At 36.1% G+C, this 20,841-nt stretch overlaps 1 long non-coding RNA gene across 2 annotated transcripts in view; it reads left to right on the top strand.

The window, feature by feature from the left end:
- Positions 1-20,841, top strand: part of LOC146545280 (uncharacterized) — a 76,502-nt gene that overhangs the window by 36,781 nt on the left and 18,880 nt on the right. For both annotated transcript variants that reach the window (XR_014883237.1, XR_014883238.1), the window contains 2 exons: positions 14,786-14,989; positions 17,280-17,466. This is a non-coding gene — a long non-coding RNA (uncharacterized LOC146545280). The remainder of the gene's footprint in view (positions 1-14,785; positions 14,990-17,279; positions 17,467-20,841) is intronic.

Raw genomic sequence — 20,841 nt, forward strand, 5'->3', positions numbered from 1 at the left:
AAGCCCAAGAAAAAGTCAATGGAGTATTTCTCTCAGGGTCCACCATACTGATTACAAAAATATTCATACTTAACATTGAGTTTATTCTTGTCATTCCCCAAAAGATCTGCATGAAGCAGATCTGGTGTATACATTCTCATGGAGCCAGCGACATTTGCAAGTACTTCCAGAGCTGGTAAATTCGCAGTCACATTTCCTCTGATCTGTGCTTTGCTCTTCTGACTTAAATATACAAGCAATTTCCAAGATATAGTACATGCATTCTGTAACATTCTGTCATCTTTTCTAGTAACCTTTTAACTTTCCTACGGTGAATTACAAATGTTTGCATTCACACAAGGCATAAATATAAATGTTGACAGTGTCATGCAACAGTGACTTCTGTCATTCATGCCAGCTGTGTGGATCTATATTGTACAATAGTAGTTGGAACCTGGTGATAGAAAAATAATAATAATAGTACAGTGGGCTTTTGGGAACCTGTATGTTTGTGTTGCCAAATTTCTATAGAGTTTGGCATCTTTATTTTATCTCATTTTAATGACTTGGTTATTTACGAAATGCAAAACTTCTGCAAATTGTATTACTGTTTCTTTTCTACTAGGCTTGCAAAATTTTGTTTTGTTATAAGTTTATTTTCCTTTTATTTAGTTTAGGAAACTCAACCTGAATTTTGTCAGTCTAGAGGGTGAATTCTTTTACAAATGAGTACAAATTTGGATTAAATTGCCTATTTTGGGAGAATCTCAGTGAAGTCAGCAATCCTCCAGTTTCTACTGCAAATTTCTGATGGCTAAGAATTGGTTCAGGGTTAGCACCATTCTCATTGGAATGAGAACAGTAGTGGCAATATAAGTTCTAATTTACAAGGATATTTTTAAATATCCATGACAGAACAGTGAAGGCAGTAGGAGATACAGAATTTCTTCAGTTTCCACCTTGTTAGAGACTTCTGTTGCCTGATTTTATTTCAGTTCTGTGAGTAGAGGCAGGAAGGTGTTAAGTTGCCTCCCTTCTGTTCGCCAGTGTTTGAACATGAGTATTGGACTGTTCAGAAGATATGTAAAATTATTGATGTCCTCAATAGCCCTTCCTTTTACTCTACAATGCTATTTTGCACGTTATGAAAAAAGTGTTGTTACTCTTTTCCTCTTTTTCCAAACAGCACCTGTGTGATGGGCTCATTTGCTCAGTCTGTGGAATTAGAGCATGATTGCATTTCACCATGAGCAATTGTCTGGCTGCATTTTCAGGCATTTAGAGGAGTGTTCTCTTTGCTGCTCCCTGATCTGATAGGTACCTCAGGTTTTAAAATTCACGCTGTTGCAGCTTGCTAGAAGCTTCAGGCAGGTCACTGAAGAGTGTCCCACTTACATCCAACCCAGAATCAGGGCACCTTCTGAGGAATAATGGAGTTAAGAAAGGAGACAGTCTTTTCTTGAAGCTTTGTTAACCTTGCATGCCGGATGAGCAATGTGGTGATAGTTTTCATGCTAGGATTAGCTGTTGTTTTCTATAGGTTTCTGAAAGACTTCCGTGAAGTAGAACTGAAAATTTCTCCACAGTGAAGAGAGTCAGAAGTGGTCCTTCCCAAAATGCAGCAAGTTAAAAATGAGCAATTAGCAGATTAGTGATTTACTGCCAAAACTTTTTCAGGTGCACTTGGCAAAACTATAGCCTTGCAACAAAACTCCACGACTGTTGCCACCCCCTTTCTTCCTGCTGTTGGCAGTGGGATGTGTCTGTTGTCAGTGATGCTCATGTGCTTCTAGAAGGATGGATAATTGCAGCTTGTGTGTTGGGTGCTGTGTTTGCTGAGCCCTGCGACTTTAAAGAGTTGTTTATTAAACCAACCAAACAAGGGAATTAAACAGATTATAGGCTTATCGTAGAGCAAGTGAAAGACAGAACGCGCGTAATTGGAAGGAGGAGTGTTTTGACAGCTTCTGCAGATGGCAGCAGACAGGAGGGAAGATTGCATTCCTAGCATGTAACTTTTTACCAACAAGGTTCAAATAATTTTAGCAGTTCTTTTGAGGATATTGTATTTGTCATGAGAAGTATGATTGAATTTTTTTTATTATTTTTTTTTTGTAGATACCAGCTATGACACTTTCACTATTTTTTAATGGTTCAAAAAAAAAAAAAAAAAAAAAAAGTTCTGAACAATGCCATTGTGAAATTTATGTACTCATTTTTGAAGCAATGCTTTGATTTTTATTTATAATACTGTGTTCTCTGGAAGTATCAGGAGTTCAGTATTACCTCAGAGCCTTTGCTCTATTTGTCACTTAGCAGTCAACAGTGCTTTCATATTCAGTATCATCTCTGGAGCAAAACATTTAAATATAAGATTATATCAGATTTTTTTTTTTTTCCAGAAACATATATAATTACAAAAATAACACAGTGAAGAAATTCTTTTTGCACATACTTTTTGGCTTTTGTCTTATTAAAAAAAAAAGAAAAAAAGAAAAAAAGAAAAAGATTTCCTTGGGGATTTGCTTGTCTAAATCTATTTTCTCTCTACCATGTGAAATGACAGGCTATACAAAATGCCCAAGTATTAATTTCTGTGGCATGTCTGTATATTCATCTGTCAACCTTCAGTGAATTTTCTGGTTTTCTATTAGCTTGTCTCAAACTACTGGCAAGCTAAATTTCTCTAACAGGCATCAATTCACTGCATTAAATGCCTGTTCTGCCCTGCAAGATGTATTGATTATTTTTTTCTCAGCAAAGTGACAAATACCATTTTCATGACAATAATAGAGATTGATTACGATTTTATGGAACAGAGAAGGAGCCAATATTGCTGAGAGAACCTTGGGGCGTCTAAAAAATTAGAAAAAAAATCGTTTGAATTAATAAAGATATTAATGAATTCATCTGTTGCTGATGAAGCTGAAGCATTTTTGATATAATGAAAACTATGGTAAATGCATGATCATTTCTGAAGTGTGGCAAGCTTGAATGCAGTTATACCATCTAGTGCCTGAAATCATTCAGAGAAATGCTTATAATCCATTTTGAATAGTTCAGACTAGAAAGGACTCAGAGATCTATTTTTCTACAGATTTAGGTACGTGTGGTCATGTGCAAGTGAATGCTGTAGTGCTGTCTTCATCAGTGAAAGCTGAATCTGAAAAGCTTAGGAAATATTACCAGATTTTGCTTATGAGTATTTTAAACCTGAGAGAAAATAAATTTTTTTAGGGCTTTTTTGGTTCGTTTCCCTTTGCATCTTATGTTATCTCCTTTGCTTGAAGTACAAACTGTAGGTCAAAACTCTTTTACCCTTGTTCTCTTTGTGTATCACCTTATCCACTATTTAAATGAAGCTGAACAGACAAAGTTCATAGACAAAGTGACGTTTCAATATGAGACTGAATATCTGAATTTAACATGAAGTTGGATTATTCATGACACTCTATCAAGGAAATTGTAAAAGCAGAATTCACTCTGGGTACAGTAGCATTTACAATATGTATGTGTTTTTGTATATTGTCTTAAAACAAAACCTGTGTATGGAAACTTTCCTGTAAACAGGGTTTCATTTGTGTGATGTGACTGTAAAACTCACCTGTCTTATTCAATGTGATTGCCTTTATCAATTTTAGTACACTTTTAACTTCAGGAAATATATTTCCCTGATTGAAGTACAATTGAAATACTTCGATAAGAGTATAACGGATGTGAAACTTTCAGACAAACTGAATGGTGAGGTGGAAGAAAAAAATTACGCTGATAATTGTAGTCTCTCTGAAATGGTACTATAGTTTGCATATACTTTATTGTCTGATCTTCTCCTTCAGGAAGTATGAAGAAGAATGGTGTAGAAGTAGGAAATTGAATCCAGTGAGCTAAGTTTACAAAGAGAAGCCAGAATGATATGCAGAACTGATCAGTTGTATCTGCTGTACACATAAATCATCATCAGAACGACTTGAAAAATAATTGTCTTGCCTCACAAAAAATAAATAAATAAATAAATAAATAAATAAAAATTAATGAATCGCGCCTCTAATTTTCTGTAAAGGCAGAACAAAGTCTGGTTTGAAGCCAATTGCAAAGAAGTTTCAGAGTTGTGTGCAATTTATTTATTTATTTATTTATTTATTTTTGTTTGGCATACTTCAAAGTATTTTCAGATGGTTTTTTTTTTTTCTTAAAGTTCTAGGTTGAACTGTGAAGCTTAAAAGGAATTTTTCTTTCTTTTTAACTTGAAAGAATCAGATAACGTATTGTTTTCCTTCTGCTGAATCTCTAGATGTTTATGGGGGGAAATCTGTTTATTTTAGAAAAGGAGATTGCAACAGCTGACGGTTTCTTATTCAGATTAAAAGCAAAACAAACATGTAAATAAACAAGCACATCCTACGGCAGATCTTGAATAGAGGTTAATGATTAAGATAGCAACAGAGCCAATTTCCTCACTTAACATCAGTTTTGAACTTTTTTCATACTGCCTTTTCATTTACATACTAAATATTTTCATTGCAAAAGTTACTTCAAGAGTATCTAAAACTGTTCAGGAGTATTTAAAGATAGAGGAAGAAAAACAGTGCCTTCATTATGAAAAGGGATGGCTCTGACCTTTTAAATGACAGCTGTAGTACCGAAGCAGCTGGGGAATCAGGGTGAAATTTTTCAAGGTGGCAGCTCTATCTCAGGAGAAATGTCTTTGGAATGTCTCTATAGAAATGGTTGCAATTTAGTCTTAAAGTGGTGTGATTTTCACATGTGCAGTAATATTTTATTAATGGTGTATTCACCAAGTTTTTTGGAAGAAAAGTTGGCTAAGCCTCTCCTTACATATCTTAAGTGGTTTCTGCAGGACGTGCACCTGGGATCTGCAAGAGTCCTGGTGTCATTCACTGCTGGTTGTAATGTGTAAAATGATGGGCTTCCTCTTGATGGTGTGCTAACAATATCTGTGCTCCAGGAAATCAAGGAGTTCTACTGTTAAGGATTTAGGTACCGTCTTAGTTTTCTTTCTGTTTTCCTTCTCTTGAAAAGAGAGTTCTGCCCAAACTGGATTGAGAAATGCTGCAGATAACCTTGCGCAGAGCCGAAGGGGATCCAGCAAGGACTTAGAGCAGCCACAGTGCTGCATGAGCATATCAGCTCTTCCATTGGCATCATGTTTGGTCCTCCAACAGGTGCATCAAACTTGTCTGGCGCCTCAGCCGGTCACCCTGTTCAAACCCATTTGAATTTTATACAGAAGTTACTGAGAATTCTTGCTGCAATACTCCCTGAAGGAGCTGCAGTGATGATGAAGGACCAGGGATACCCCATGCCCTCCTGCATACCTCAGCCTTGCTCCTGAGCCATGGTGAGTTTCATGCAGTACTAATGGAGTGTCTTTCCACAGAGTGGAAAGCCTTAGCCTTAGCACCTGGGTCAGACTATGTCCACGATGGTGTTGTCCAGCAGTGTATGAAAACCAGTGACATATTTCATTACTGTTTTCTGGTTCCTATGCTGCAAAAGCCTGGAATATAAGGCTTAAGAGTTTTTCTGTTAGCAATCAGTGTAATCTTACCGGTATTGTGCTTCCACACCATTTTGTGAAACAGTATAGTTCAGTGGCCATAAAATGGCGTCAGCAAATAAAATGTGCTCTGTGACTTTTTTCCTAAACAAAGTATTACCCTGATTTATTTATAGCAAAGTCATTCTCTTTGACTGCTCGAGGCTAGAGGAATTTTAGAAAAGTTGTTTTAAATGTTATCCACATCTTGAACGTATGCAATCAGGAAGCAATGTATTACCAATGAAACAACACATAAAATTCCTTATAGGAATACTTGCTGAATTTGCTTTTAATGTTCTCATTTTGGATTAGTTTGCTGAAAGAAGCACGTCGAAATCTGACTTAACGTTGTATAATACATACTCATTTTTGCAACCGATTTTGTAAATGTAATGAGAAATTTGAAAATACTTGCTTCTTATGATAATTTTCATTTTTAAATACAAATTCATTTAAAACCATTAAAATTATATATAATGCTGGCAAGCGATTGATGATTTTAATTATCATAGCGTTTGATATTTTTTTAATATGTTATTTTTGTATTGAAATCTTTGAGAATTTAGCCAGATGAACGGCTGTGGGATGAAGCCCTACTTTCATGCAGTAGGTGAAGGACTCTTAAATCAGTCTTTGGAGTTATTTAACTGTTACCAATTACTCCTGCATTGTAAACAATCAAAGTGCTTGTATCTGCAGGCAGTAGATAACCTGCAAATCAAATAGATCAGCTCTGCCCAGATCCTTGAAGAGATTGTCCTGTCAACTAAAACAAGAATAAAAGACGTGATTGTAAATAACATTCATGGGACAAGCGGGTTGGTAACATTCATTTAAAAAATAAATAAAGAGCCACCTGTAGCAAGCAGCTGATGTTAATTGAACATCCAGCAGAAAGCAGAGCCTTAAGAAAATTCCAAACGTATATGTTCAGTCAGCTTTTTTTTTCCGATTAAGTTATGGTTTGCTGCCTTCTGATGCAAGGATTTCTTTTGTTGGTCCCTTGCAGTGAGGTGTAGCATATAGTTCTGATCCTTTCATAGGTTTTCCTGGGCTCCTTTGAGTAATGAAGCGACTGAATTGAGAGTGCTTGAAAGTGTAGTGCTACAGTTTTTTACTTACATAAAGGTTGTGCTTATGGACCACAGGGCTTTTACATTAGTACTAGAATCATTCAGATTAGTAAGTTTGGTTCAATTGCGTTTCTTGTCTATGAATGACTTTTTTTCTAGTTTTATTTCTTGTTACTAAAGATAATGAGAGGAAAGAAACGAGTCATTGCGTATCATTTTTGATTGCTGAAGTGCTTCCACTGCAATCTATTTAATGAACAGGACAAGAAAACTGAAGATTTAAATGTTAGACTATTTAACACGGCATCAAGTAATACAAATAATATCAATTTTAGTGACCTTCAGACTTATTTAATACTGCCGTACTGTAGTTATTAGAGCTTTGACCATTTAATATGAGTGATGGAGTACAAGAAGACGTCCCAAAATTGTCCTATGGTGACAGATATTTTCATTGAGAATCCTAGGCTGACCCTGTTGTATATTCATGACTGTGTTCGTAGGTTAGGTATGCACTGAGCCTTTTTCTTTTATTTCAAGGGAATGAGAGGGTTGTTGTAGCAATTTCTTTATATCACTTTTGACAGAAATATTTGGGAAACAAACTAGCTGGAGAGAGAAGAGCAAATCTGTTAAATGTCATTTTCTTGTATCGACTCTTCTTTTTTTCTCCTAAAGATAGCTATTTAGTGCATTAGTGGATTTCTTTGCCCTTCCAGACTGGCTTCCTGTAGGTTTTACTGTGAAGTAGCAGGTGTACAATTCCAAAGTGTCTTTACAAGTGGCTCAGCAGGGCTTCCTATGCCATACATTCACTGGAGACAGCTCATCTGTTTAATCCTTATGTTTTAGTCAACCTTTCTTATTATGCGGACAGAGCTCCCATGCTCAGCTGGATTTTGACTCTCAGAATGAATTGATGGAGCTCTTTGATCTTTGCTGTGTATTGCATCTGTTTCATCTTTCATCTTAATGCATGATCTTCCTAACTCCTCGCTAGTGATTTATTTATTTATTTTTTATTTATTTTCCACTTGAGTCCATCAGTTTTACTTTGTTCCTTCTGACATGCCTTTTTACGTGCTATGAACTTGTTTGTAGAACTCTTACTTAATCATAGTTAAGTTGGTATGGGTATTTAAAAACACAGGCAAATATCTAGCCAACAGGTTTTATTTAGGGCTGGCACCTAGCATCTTAGAGACTTGATCAGAGTTGTTACATGAGATTTATACATTTACTTACAAACTTGAAGATTTTTGTTCCTGGTGAGTGTGATAAATGAGGGAAATATCAAAGAATAAGCGGATGTCACAGTATATACATTTGGAGTAGGCTGTTACTGGGTATTGAAATCTGAACTACAGCAGCACTGGGCAGTGCCAATATAAAGCAGTGCTTTTTTGAAATGTAACACATGAGCATATATTGAAGTTCATGCCTGCTAGGGGTACTGTCTAAATTTCTATTCAAAATTAGCGGCTCCTTAGGTACCATGAAGCAGGGATAATCTGTGGGCTTATTCTGCTTCAGGCTGTTTTGATTAAACCTATTCAAAGTTCTAGTTTTTTTTAAGTGGAAAGTTACTGTTAACTTACCTTCAGTTTAACTGTGATAACTAGTGATGAATTCTTTTCCAAACAAAACTTGGAAAGGAACAATTTAGATGATATTTTTATAGCTTAAGGTAACAGTATCAACAAAGCATTTTGCAATGGTATATTTGATTACAGCATTTACGCAAGAGAGCTTAAATTCCCTTCTCAAAAAGATTTAAATCAGTGTTCCATTTTTGAGTGACAGTAGCAATTTAATTCCTCTAGTGATCATTAATGCTAAAGTGGAAGCGCGTTTTCAAGTGAGCGAAGAGCTTTTGGTCAGCAACAGCTAAAATCTCAAGGAGTCCTTGTTCATAAGAGGTTTGATATATTTTACTGCAATGCAGCATCTTTAATATATGGCATTGCACAAGGCTATTTCTTGTTTTCATCCATAAACCGGTCATATTTTTGGCTTAAAAATGCTTAGGGAATAGGCATCATTTGGGTGCTTTTTTGTTTGTTTGTTTGTTTTTTGTTTTGTTTTTGTTTTTGTTTTGTTTTGTTTTGTTTGTTCTTCCACAGGAGAAGGCTCCTCATGTGGAACTTCTGCTTCCCTGTGTGGTGGAGCCTGGGGCAGTTGATTGTTGTGTGCTGGAGAAACTGGAGGAACTTTCATGTGGGACTGGAGAGGGATTGTTGAGTGATGCTTCTTTGGCCAACTAAGTATGATCATTTTGGTCACGTTGCACAGGAATCCTTTGATATTTTCCTGCAAACACAATCTTATAAAGTGGAGGGGAAAAAAAAAATAATAGAAGACGGTAATTTCTGAGAAATTGCAATATTTTACTTTTGAGCTTGCTGGGATTTATTTAAAAAGAACACACAACCATGCAGAACAAACTTGAACATGCAGAAGATTAGAGTATCCATGCTGTTCTGGCAGCTTGGAAAACTTCAGCAATGTATAACACAGCCATGTATTCCTTATCACAAGAATTTGCAACGTTTGTTTTGGAATTAGTCTCAAGAAATGAGTAACATTTCGCTTTGTTTCATGGTGACAAAGGTAAATAGGAATGTACATCACAATAATTTACATAATGAAACATTAAAAGACCTTGATGTTGTACAATGCAATTGCATCTGCTGCTAGAAAATGTATTTGTTGCCTGTTATAATAAGTATCTATCTTCCTCCCAACTATATTTCTCTTACTGTTGTATTTTCTTTCTTTTAGCTACTGCTTGATGTAAGACTCTATAGGAGCTTGCTGTCCTCTGACACTGAAAATAGTAACGGAGATGAAATAATAACGGAGATAGGACATATATGAAAGAAACTGAGATTTTGATGAAAATGGTTGCACAGTTGACCAGCTTGTCTTTTATTTAAAATTATTATTTTACTGTATTTGTCTCTGGAGTTACAGCTTTTTAACTGTTCTGAAACGAAACAGGTGTAAAACATTATCTGTCAGGAAATAAACTAATTGTATTGAAAGCATCTCATTAATGCAATCTGAAAATTAATGGAATCCTGAATGCCCATATTGGGCAGTTTCATGATTTGAGATCTACCTTTGGAAAATCCAGACCCAAAGCATTAACTATAGTGACCACTTTACTTTTATTTAAATAATAAATAGGTAGGCAATAAATAAAAATCCTACCTATCATGTATTTTAGGTTATTTTGCTTTGTTTGGAACACTATGCATTAGAAAGGCTTATATCTATAAGGTACTAGAGTTTGATTCAGCTACATCATTAGTATTTTACGTGCTTTATTTTTGTTCAGAAAACAAACATACTTTTAGAATACTTTGATTGAAAACTTCAATTGTAAGTGCATTTTTTTACTTCTGGAAAAAAAAAAAAATTACTATATGACCTAATGAGATTGCATTACTGTAACACAGCAATATGTTTTCACCAACGTGTTTTGCACTCATTTTTATCTCCAGAGCAAGCATTTGTTGAATTCAGATGTCATTTCTGTGTTTCCATGTGTCTGTCTGTCATCCCATAAGCATAATGAAATTCGTTCCAGTTTAGTGCAGGTAAGAACTTTTTGCTTTAGAAAAGTCTTTTTAAGCGCAAAATAGAGAAGGAATTTCTGCACACTAGTTTCTTGCAAAATGGTGCCTTCAGGGAAGAGCTACTGCCAGCTTCTGGAGCCCTGGGGCTCCAATGTCTCACTTGACCTAATGAGGCCCTCTTTGAGAAGTTCCTTTGTGTATGGAAAAAAAAAATCTTTCTGTTAAGACAATGCAAGATTTTCTTGCCTTATCTTCCAGAGTGATGGAATGTTACTAATAAAATTCTTTAATCTAGAATTGTGCAGCGTTGGCATTCTGAATGTGAATGAATGACTTGCTTTCTTTTTAATTTTTAGTTGTTATTGTTTAGAAAGATAGAATTACTTTGGTAGATTTCATTTTACTCTTGACTTCTTATTCACATGAGATTTGCTAATTGCCAGGTATGTTGTCATTTATCTCACTGCATTCTTGGGTTGATTTCTTTTTTTGTCATTCTGTGTCACAGAAGTTGCCGAATATATTGCATTAAGTCATCCTGACATTTATTGTACTAAGTAAGCCTCCTCCTCATGGATAGGCAGTAGTTGGGAAATAATACTGGGAAAATTACTCTCTCTATGCCCTTGTGCTTTTGCTAGGATACCTGCTACTGAACTTTGACAAAGATGAGATGTTTAGCTACGAGTGTGGGAGACAATATTGGTGAAAGAAAAATCGCTTTTGGGGCTTACCTAAGCGCTGTTTAGAGCAGAAGTCCTTGACTCATGTGTACTGATGATGTTATATGGGAAGAAAACTGAACCTGTTGATCATAATGATTGAGAAAAAAATAGGCTGTTACCCCTTTTCTTCTTTGATCAATTCTTAGAATATACAAAAGGTCATTTTTCTTACAATGCGTTAATATTTCACTTCTATTCATTCTGTTCTAAGAATTGACACAACATGTGGCCTCTTCACATCTGCCTTGAGGAGCTTCCCCCTGGAGAAGCTACACATGACCTTTGCAGACATTGTTCGGTGCTGTGAAACTTTACGTTTTTATTCTATTCAGTGAAATACATGTACAATTTATGACAAAGGCAGACTCTTGATTTGCGCTGCTAAAAATACAGTAAAATAAATCCGTTGCTATTTTTGTTGGGTATGACATGCCAAAATGAGAAATTATACCAGAAGCTCTCTGTCTGTAGCTACATATGTTCTTTCTTGGAATTAAGAGGGAATCAATCAGTGGGTGAGGGGATTTGTGGGTTGTTGCATAACTGAGCATCTGAAGCTCTTGATTTCATGAAGAGGTTTACTGCAGGAGGACACTGTCTCTCGTACGCTTGCTCTGCCATGTGTGATTCCTTAAACTTGCCAGCCGGCATCTGTGCACTGTCCTGCATTGACTTTGTGTAGTTGTATTTGGCCTTAGTTTCTGTGTTCTTGTCACCAAATGTACAGACCCTCTGTTTATTGGGAGCCGCTGAACATTAAAAAATAATGTAAAAGCCCTCTTCCTCACAAGGTGAAGAATATTTCTTTCATTAAGCTGTCCATTATTTTAAATGTAGAATTTACATCTAATATTGTATATTTTCACTTATTTGTTTTAAAGAAGTACTGAGTAGAAGATGTGCAAGGTTTAGAGTACAACTGGAAGTTTTATCAGGCTGACATTTTTAAGGTATATGTAATTTAAAAAGTAAGTTGGCTAATGTCAATCTGAGACTGCAGTGCAATTATGATGGTTTATCAAAACATTTCAGAATATTCTTACAGGTGTAATTCATGTTATTGGGTACATCTCCCATAACCTTTGCAAACTCTGGTGCTTTTTTTTTTTTTTTTTTTTTGCTTTTTTTTTTTTTTTAAACCGTAGCCAATTCATAGATTAATAGAATAATTCAGTTTGGAAGAGACCTCTGGAGGTCAACTAGTCCAGGATCCAGCTCAAAGCAGGGTTAATATTAAATTCAGATCAATTCAGTACCCTTCGTTATAACGAACAGACAGAGCAGTATATCAATGGACCAGTCATTCCACTGATGTCTAGGTATGGAAATGTATTCTTGCCCAGTAGATATCTATCATACCTGTATCCCTCATCCTGGTGGTGACAGAAGTGTGCACAGATGACCAACCTAAAAGCTGAGAGTAGAGTAGGGGAGACTCATTCTATGTCTTAACACAGCGACCTCTGAAGTAAGGAGAAAAAAAGTGTGAGAGAAAAGCCTGATGTATTTATTGAAAATTTGAAAATGTACAAATATAAGTGCTGCTCAGGCACCAGACTTTATCCTTCTTTCATGCTGCAATTCAAACTTCCAATTTGGATGTTAGAGACTATCCTGTTTGTTTCCCAGCTGCACCAGCTCAGATCTGCTCTGTCAGCTTAGAAACATAGTCAGGTCCATGCTGGTCGCTGGCTGGAGATACTGCTATAGGCAGGCTTATATGGCTGGTTTGATTCACCTTCTGGAATCAATTTTTACTCAGCCTCCTATTCCTATGTACTTTCCAAGACTCTCCCTCATTTGCTATATATGATGATTTCGTCTTGCCTTACACTCTGTCAGGATATTAGGATCAAGACTACTTCTTAATTTTTACATGCTATCGATAAAAGCAAGATCTGATTTGAGTAGAGCAATAGAAATGAGAAAGAATAATGTACAATGGTCTTCCTTAACTTCTGAGTAGAATTCTCTTTGTTGTAAATATTTTTACAAAATGAATTAGTCATTCTAGCTGGGCTGGGACTGATTTTTCTAACAGTGTCTGCCATTGCATTGACAACAGTAGGGTATGAAGGCACTTGAGATAGATCTCAACTTGTTAACAACTAGAGTTTAGGTAGCAGTGCAGAACTGGTGCAGTCTTCAATATCTGACTGAGAAGCTGAGAGAATACTTGGTCAGTCGCTCAAAATGACTGGATGGAGGGCATTACATTTGAGGGTGAAATTTTCCTGCCCTCATCCTTTTCAACGTATATCACAACTAATTGTGTGTTTTGACCAGTAACAAATATTGTAACCTTTCTTCTATATGGCTTTGTAAGCTTTCTAAATGAGACAGTTCCATAAAAGAAAAATTTGACTTTTTAAAGACAAAGCAGATTCTGGCAACACTGTAATTTCAAGAAATGAAGTCAAGTATAATTGATACTCCTACAAGCTGCTGTTTTCTGACTGTTGCTATTTTGTTTGGTTCACAAGAAAGTGCGAAAATTTTATCAGAATTGTATGTGATAACAAGGAAGAATGTATTGTTTTCAATTAATTTGCTAAAAATATAGTTTTTTGTTTTTGTTTGTTTGTTTTTAACGCTGTAAAGTTGGGAGAATCATCTTGTTTAAGAAAAGATGGCACAAATGAGTAAGTGTGGTGTTCTGGGTAGAAGTTTTAATATGAAACTAGCCTTAAAGTGAAGTAAATGTAGGATCACATTACCTGACAATATATGGCTTTAGGAAAGCAACCATTAGTCCAAATGCTTCGTTAACTAGAGTAACACAAATTTAAAAGTGGGCATAAAAATGTTTGCGAGTTCTTATAAATTAGAATTAGTTGACTACCGCACTTAGCTTTAACTAAGTAAATGGAATTGTCAGAACGCATTTCAAAATTACCAAATTTTGTGCTGGAATGCTTGACTGTGATGGCATTTCTGCTATTGCAATGTTTTTTTCTACTTTATATTAATTACCTTACTTTGTTGTGTATTTGGTTTATATATAAAAAAGTCTTGCACCACCAACACAAGATTGTCAAAAGTTGCAGTAAATGAAAAGATGAAGTGTTGTTTTTTAGAGCAATGTTGAAATTGTCTATTGGCTTATATTTTGTTAGCATGCTTTTATATTTTGAGTGTATTATATATTTGCATTTTTAACCTTTTGAAAGTGTAGGCTTTGCTTGTTGGGATTTATAGACTATCAGACTTGTTGAGAGGAAGATGTATACAGAGAAGCCTTTAATGGTAGCTAACTGCTTCTGTGGGCCCAATTAAGACTACCCAACTGTGAAACTCAGTCTCTGGAGTATCGGTGCAGTAGGCTTGCCTGGATTTTTTGAGGTGGAAGGGAAGGAGGATTGGAATAAGGGAATATCCACAGAAGCTGTGCAAGAAAAAAAAGTACTTTAAGACCTAGGATAAAAAAAGCCAAACCTCATAAAAACAGAACAATGACCAACCCTCAAACTTTTAGTATGTGGTATTAAATAAAGGCTGGGGTCAGCTTTATGTATGTGCCATATTTTGGACTGGAAGCCGTAGTAGCTGTGCCTGGGATCTGGATGTGTTGCTGGTCCAGAATCAATCTTGTCTTCCTCAGAAAGCAATGAGAGATAATAAGTACTATTCACCTGATTGCCTTCCTGCTCTGAGACAGCTGGTGACGCTTGTCTTCCTGATAACCAGGAGTTTCAGATCTAAGGCAGGGATAAAGAAATGCTGGGAGCTTGCTGAATCTAAATTTGACAGTCGATGGCTGTGTAGAGGGTCAGGAGGGATAGAATCTCTGACACGTATAAGAAAGGAACAAAATTTATCTGCTCTGGTTGCAATGATTAGATGTCTCTTTGTCTGGCTTTCTTACAGTGGATGATTGATTGTACCCGCCAGCTGGCTAATATCATAATTAACAAAGTTGCTACCATGTCTGAGAAGTTTAATCGAAAAAATTGCTGGCAGTATGATACCATTGTCACAGAGATCACAAGCACTGCAGTGTCGACTTTTGTACTGTTGGAACCGCAGGACTATGTAGATGTGCAGAGAAGTCGTTCACTGGGATAACTAAAGGTATGTTCCTTTCCCCACACCTTTCTCCTGTGTCTGTGCACTTGAAAAATGTAGTGAATGGGTCTTTGATGATATCTTTCATTTCAGGATGACATATGAAGCTATTCTGTTGTATTTTAAAGCAGTGGCAATGGCAATTTCAAATGTTTTATCAGTGCATCGAAAGGTAGATAGCCAAAACTGTAGTTCAGTACTACTCACCTTTTCTAGGTGTTCTTCGCTGTCTTGTCAGACGGTTTTCAAAAAAACAGGGATGCAATATTTTTCATAGTTAATTTTCTTAGTCGTAGGAATTATAAATGCTGTTGACAGCTTATATTGTAGGAACTTGTAGTTTAATTCAGTTTTGTTCCTTTATGCTTCTTTTCACTCAATTCTTCAAGTTAGAATGCAATTTGAAAGGCAGAAGAAAAGAAGGAAAACCGTCTGCTTGCATTTTTAATTCAGTCTTAGGATATCCTGTTAAAATATTTGTCTTTACATATACATAATTGTGTGTGCATTTGAAATGCGAGCAGCGTCAGTTCCATCGGCTGGAAAGCCTCTTCATAGCACTTTTATAAAACATTGCTTGAGAATGTTACTTATTCCTTTTGCATGTTTCTGTAGTTTTCCAAGTTAAAAATGACTCCAGTGAGCTCATCTTCTTTGCGATTGTATTTTACGTGTGTGTGTGTTGTGTGTGTGTGTACTCGCTCTGCGTGGTAGTTCAGTTTTGCTCTGGAGTATGTGTTGAAAATGCCAGCCTGACATATCGCTAATGAGTGTGCATATTGACAGTGACGGGGGCGTGTGTCTGTCTGTGTGCCATATATTAAAACAAAAAGAGGAGAGAGACGGAGACAGAGAAAGACAGAGAGACACAGAAGGAAATATTGGGATGGGAAAGAACAGTTTATTTACATTACGGTATGTCATAATGTTATTGTGGCTAAAAATCCATTTTAAATAGAAATGAGATAGCATTTGACAATTCCTTCTCTCTCTCACAGGAGTTAATATGACCATGTTGAGAGAGTAAGCAAGGACCATTTGTTTTAGTATTATTGGTTATTATTTTGCTCTAATACTGATGTCTATTTGGTGCTAGATTCTAAAATTTGGGAAATGAATTCTTTGCATTGTGTTTCAGTTCTGTAATGAGCTCTCCCTGAGTTTTCTGTTGCTCTTCTTTGTGTCTTTACAGGTAAAATAGTTTTGAGCATTCAGATGAAATTGTTACAGTAGATGTTCAAAGGAATGCTTTGCTGTATAGCTAACATAGTTGATGTTTATTTAAAAACAGCGTATTTGGGAGATGTACTCTTTTCTATTATACAATTCACTGTTTTGAGTTAAATAAGTATATTGCTTTGAACTGATGGAAATGTCATAGCAATTTCAAACTAATCCTGGCTTGTGTTTTTGAAAAAGAATTTGCAATTCTCAGTCACTTTAATTTCAGATAAATTATTTTCAAGTAGTAGACCAAATTGGAAGTGCCAACTGAAGCCTTTTTTAAAATTATTATTATTTCTCTATTTGTCAATAGTCTATGCCTTAAAAGACAGTTCTGTTTTGAGGAAGAAATACTTTTTTTTCCAGGCCGTAAAAATATTTCTATAATCATGATTATTGCTTCTATCAGTAATATATTCCAGGTTTTAACTTAGCCTCCTGAATCTGCTGGTTTTCAAGAGGTGCTAAGCAAAATTAAAAATCAATATTTTGTTTTGAATGGAAAATGCTGAGAACAGTGGCAAAATAGATTAGTATTGTAATTGCAGACAATAGGGAAGATTAAGTTACTAAAACAGTATATTGTTATTCTAAACTAAACCCTGTAATATTTGATGTAATTGAGACTGTGCATTGTTGGAACTCAGTTGGAGTATCAAACGGTTGTGAGGATTAGAGCAGACAACTAAAGCAATGTCAGATAGATGTGGCTGGATTTTAACAGGATTATCTTCTGAGATGTGTAGAAATGAGCTCTTGTAATAGTTTCAGAGGAATTAATAATTTTAGTAAAATGTTAATGGCAGATGTTCTAATATAAAGAGTTAGAAGATTAGCGATGCATTCTTTTGCATGGAAATAAGAATATAATAAATGTCCTGCAGGTGACTGAAGCTGCTGCAATTTTATTGGAGATTAAAGTTTGATTGACCTTTGCTGAGGTGATTAACCCTCCTGAAATTAAAAGCCGGTGCTAAATTATTCTGTCCAATTTAAATGCAAACACAGAACAGTGCGCTGTGTCATTCAAGTGTAAGGGAAAAAAATGTTTTAATTTTCCTTTTGCACTCAGCTGTGCTTGCAGAAGGTGCGTGACTGTGCTCTGCTGGAGTTGCCCAGTGGCATCCTGCCTCTGCTCTGCTCTGCTCATCGCCACTGGAGCAGCAGTGCGACACGGGGACGCCGAACCTGGGAGCAGCTGCCTGAGACAAACCTCGTGCAGGGATGACAGCAGAAGCACATGGAGCCACGTCAGTAAGGTAAGTCGTAGGAAGAATAATTGAGATGCTTTATCTCCTGGTTTTGACCTCAAGCTGGCTGGAATGTGTGTGAGCAGTAGCCTAATACAGGTGAGGGGGTTCTGCTGAGCCTGAAAGACAGCTTGAGGGAGCTGGGCTGCTTAGCTGTGAGAGCCATTGCGGAATTAGATGTAAAGAGGCATGTGTTACTTTTTTTTCTTCTCCCTGGCCTGTAAATGTTGGCTCTATAAGCATGCAGAAATGTGTATTTTGACTGACAAGCACTTCCTTGAGAGCAGCTCAAGTGCAGGTGCGGGAATGGTTGCACCACTTGAACATACTGATCCCACTCCTTCAGACCACGTGTGCACATGTACTTAGATCTGAGCCAGCATGAGTAGGATCAGACCGTGGGCTTAGTAATTGCCTGAAGACTGTGGGAGATTACTTGCCGGTATCAAGTCATCCAAATAGTCTTTAGAGTCACCGTGTCTCCGTTTTTGAGCAGACATGGAGAACCTAGCAATCTTTGAATTAATTTGTAATAGATTGCGTGACTTCACAGTGTGGTTGGTAACTGCATGCACACTGTATTAGCTAATAATAAATTTTATAGACCTGAGTGATGTGTTCACTCTAATTTTTTTAATGGATCTTTCATAAAAAATTGAGTATCTTTAAATTTCTCACAGATGACCTGTCTTGCTTGTATCTTGTTAAAACAAAACAAAACAAAAACAAAAACAAGAATGCTAGATTTTTTTTGTAGTGAAACAGTTCTGCATTTCCCAGAATAAGAGGTCGGTGTGTTATTATAAAACGGCATACTTAAAAGCAGTTCTTGAGGATTGCAGTGACTTCAAGAGCTTAAATTTACACTAGCTAGAAATACTGTAGTTGGATTCATTTTAAATTTGTATGTTTCTGTGGCTTTTGGTGAGTAATGATGGTTAAACGTTCATGACAAAATAGCAGAAAATTCAAAGCAGGTTAGTTACTTGAGGCTGAGCTTGCATAGAAGTACTTGCAGAATCACTGCCTCCTTCCTTTGTCCACTAGCCCAAGCAAGGGGGCAAGTGGGACAGGTCTCAACTCAGGAATGCTCGTGGTCTTTGGTACAAAGTGTTCTGCATCAAGCTACATGGCACTGCATCCCAAGACCGCTTCTCTCTGACTGTCTGAGAAGTGATAAAATGGCTCTTTGAAGCTTTCTTCTTGCATGCCAATAGCATCAACTTTGGGACTTGCAGAAGGGCTGCTTTCTCTGTTTGGCTTTGAGTGGACTTTCTGCCTAGTAAAATTCCCTATTTTATATAGCCACAAAACATTAAAAAGACAATGAATGTGCCATTTGGATTCTATATTCTTATTTTTCATCAAGAAAGACTTCATATTGCATATGTCAAGGCAGGGAAGTCCAAGGAATTGTAGTTAAGTAATTAAGGACCCTGCAGTTGTGGCTCACTTCTGTCTAGGCTTTTCATTTACACTTTAAACAGCCTTCAGAGAGATGAGCTGCTGCTTCTGGGACCCAGTGAGGAAAGTGAGGAGTAGATAAAAGCTAAACTTGTGGTGGAGTGACCTAAATGGAACAGCTGGCAAAAGCATAGAGGGGGTTCTCCAGGGTACTGAATTATACCTCCAGGCTTGGATTAGTGGGATGTTTAACAAAGAGATCCATTTGCCAAAAGGATCTCTGCCTGATTTTTAATTATGGAGATAGCACTCCCTTCAACATTTGTAAATTACTGAGCTTTTTTCCTGTAGTAAGGTGTAGAGTACTAATTGTTGGCTTTGGGCTCTTACTTCTGCTTTCTTCAAAATACAGTTTTTGCACTGTCTGGATTAACTCTATAAATACTGGAGAAATGAAGTGTTACCATAGCTTTTGTTAGGAAGAACAAGATGCATTCCCTATATAAAAAAAAAAAAATATGAACTTTAAATATGTATATGTTTGTTACAGTGCGAAGAGTGCTTGGAACATACTTTTTTAATAAAAATTTAGAAAGCCAGTATTTCATAGGATCTTTTTATTCATAATTACCCATCCTATTTTAGTTAACTATAAGAATATATACATCACCCAGTATTTTTTTCAAATTTTTGCATCTCTCCATCTCTATGTATTTTACAGTAGAGCAGTGCAGGAGAGGAAAAAGAGTGGGGCTGCTTGTGTGAGAAATTCCTATTTTACTAGCCAACTTTTGTATGACTTTCATGCTACATATGCACTCTGCTATATTTTATTGTTGTTTAATCTTGCCACACATTTATTATGACTTCACATAAAATAAGAAAGATGCAAGAAAGTATGATACTCTTGGACTCCAGAATCTGTTCAAATGGTGGTGCATCAGGACAATTCATGAAGTAATAATGTAAGCAGTACATGTCTTCGGTGAAAAGAGGCTCCTAAATGTGTTTTTGTATTAACTGATATGGGTAGAATAGACAGGAGAATGTAGTAAAATATTTCTAGAAATTTAGTAGGCATATTTACTAAATCTGATTACTGTAGGCAAAAAAGTGAACAGGGTGATGGAGGGAGGCAAGGATGTTGTTGCTGTACCCTTCCTACAGAGTATAACATGTAGAATATACAGTTGGTCAGTACACCTTCTGTTTTGCTCTTTCACAAAAACATTTATCAAGTATACGAAGTTCTTCTAGAAACAATTTACGTAAGATTAAGGAATATTCACTCTATGTCAATTTAAATATGGCATATGAGAGACCAAACAGCTGCTTAGCCTGTAGTATGACACAGCTAATTTTCTCTTGCAACAGAGAAATTATTACATCATGTCCCACTTGCCCAGCCACAACTGCACACAGAATTACACATATTTCTAGGTTGACCTAGTGATTTCTTTTAGAAACCATCTTTTTCAACATTCCAACATTTAACTACATTAGCAATAGTCATTGTGATTATTTGAAAACACTTCAAAAATTTTTCAATATTTTTTCTGTAAGTTTTATTTTTCTTCTGAACTCTGTCAATATTCTGCTCTGCCAATAGCTAAATGAAAATTGGAGGCATGGTAACCTTTAACTACAGTATATGTTAAGCATTTTCCATATATCTTTAATGACAGTACAAATTACGCTTTTCTACTTAGAAGAAACTTTCTAAATAGTGATACATGCACTGTAATGTGACCACAAAATACACACCAAAAGAACCAGGACAGAAGATGCAAGCTGACTAGTCTGAAAAAACGTATAATATGAGTTTGGAAGTAAAATTATTTTGTCTTATTTATTTGTTATGGGAATAATAGTTGGCTATAAGCAACGAAAATGATAAGTTCCTTTTAAGCTTCTTTTAAAAAAAATCAGTAATTACCTAGGTGATCTTTTAATCAGTCTTACAATTTATGGAAAATTAGC

The sequence above is a fragment of the Meleagris gallopavo genome, chromosome 1 (genome assembly GCF_905368555.1).
Source record: "Meleagris gallopavo chromosome 1, MGAL_WU_HG_1.1, whole genome shotgun sequence".
NCBI classification, from domain to species: domain Eukaryota; kingdom Metazoa; phylum Chordata; class Aves; order Galliformes; family Phasianidae; genus Meleagris; species Meleagris gallopavo.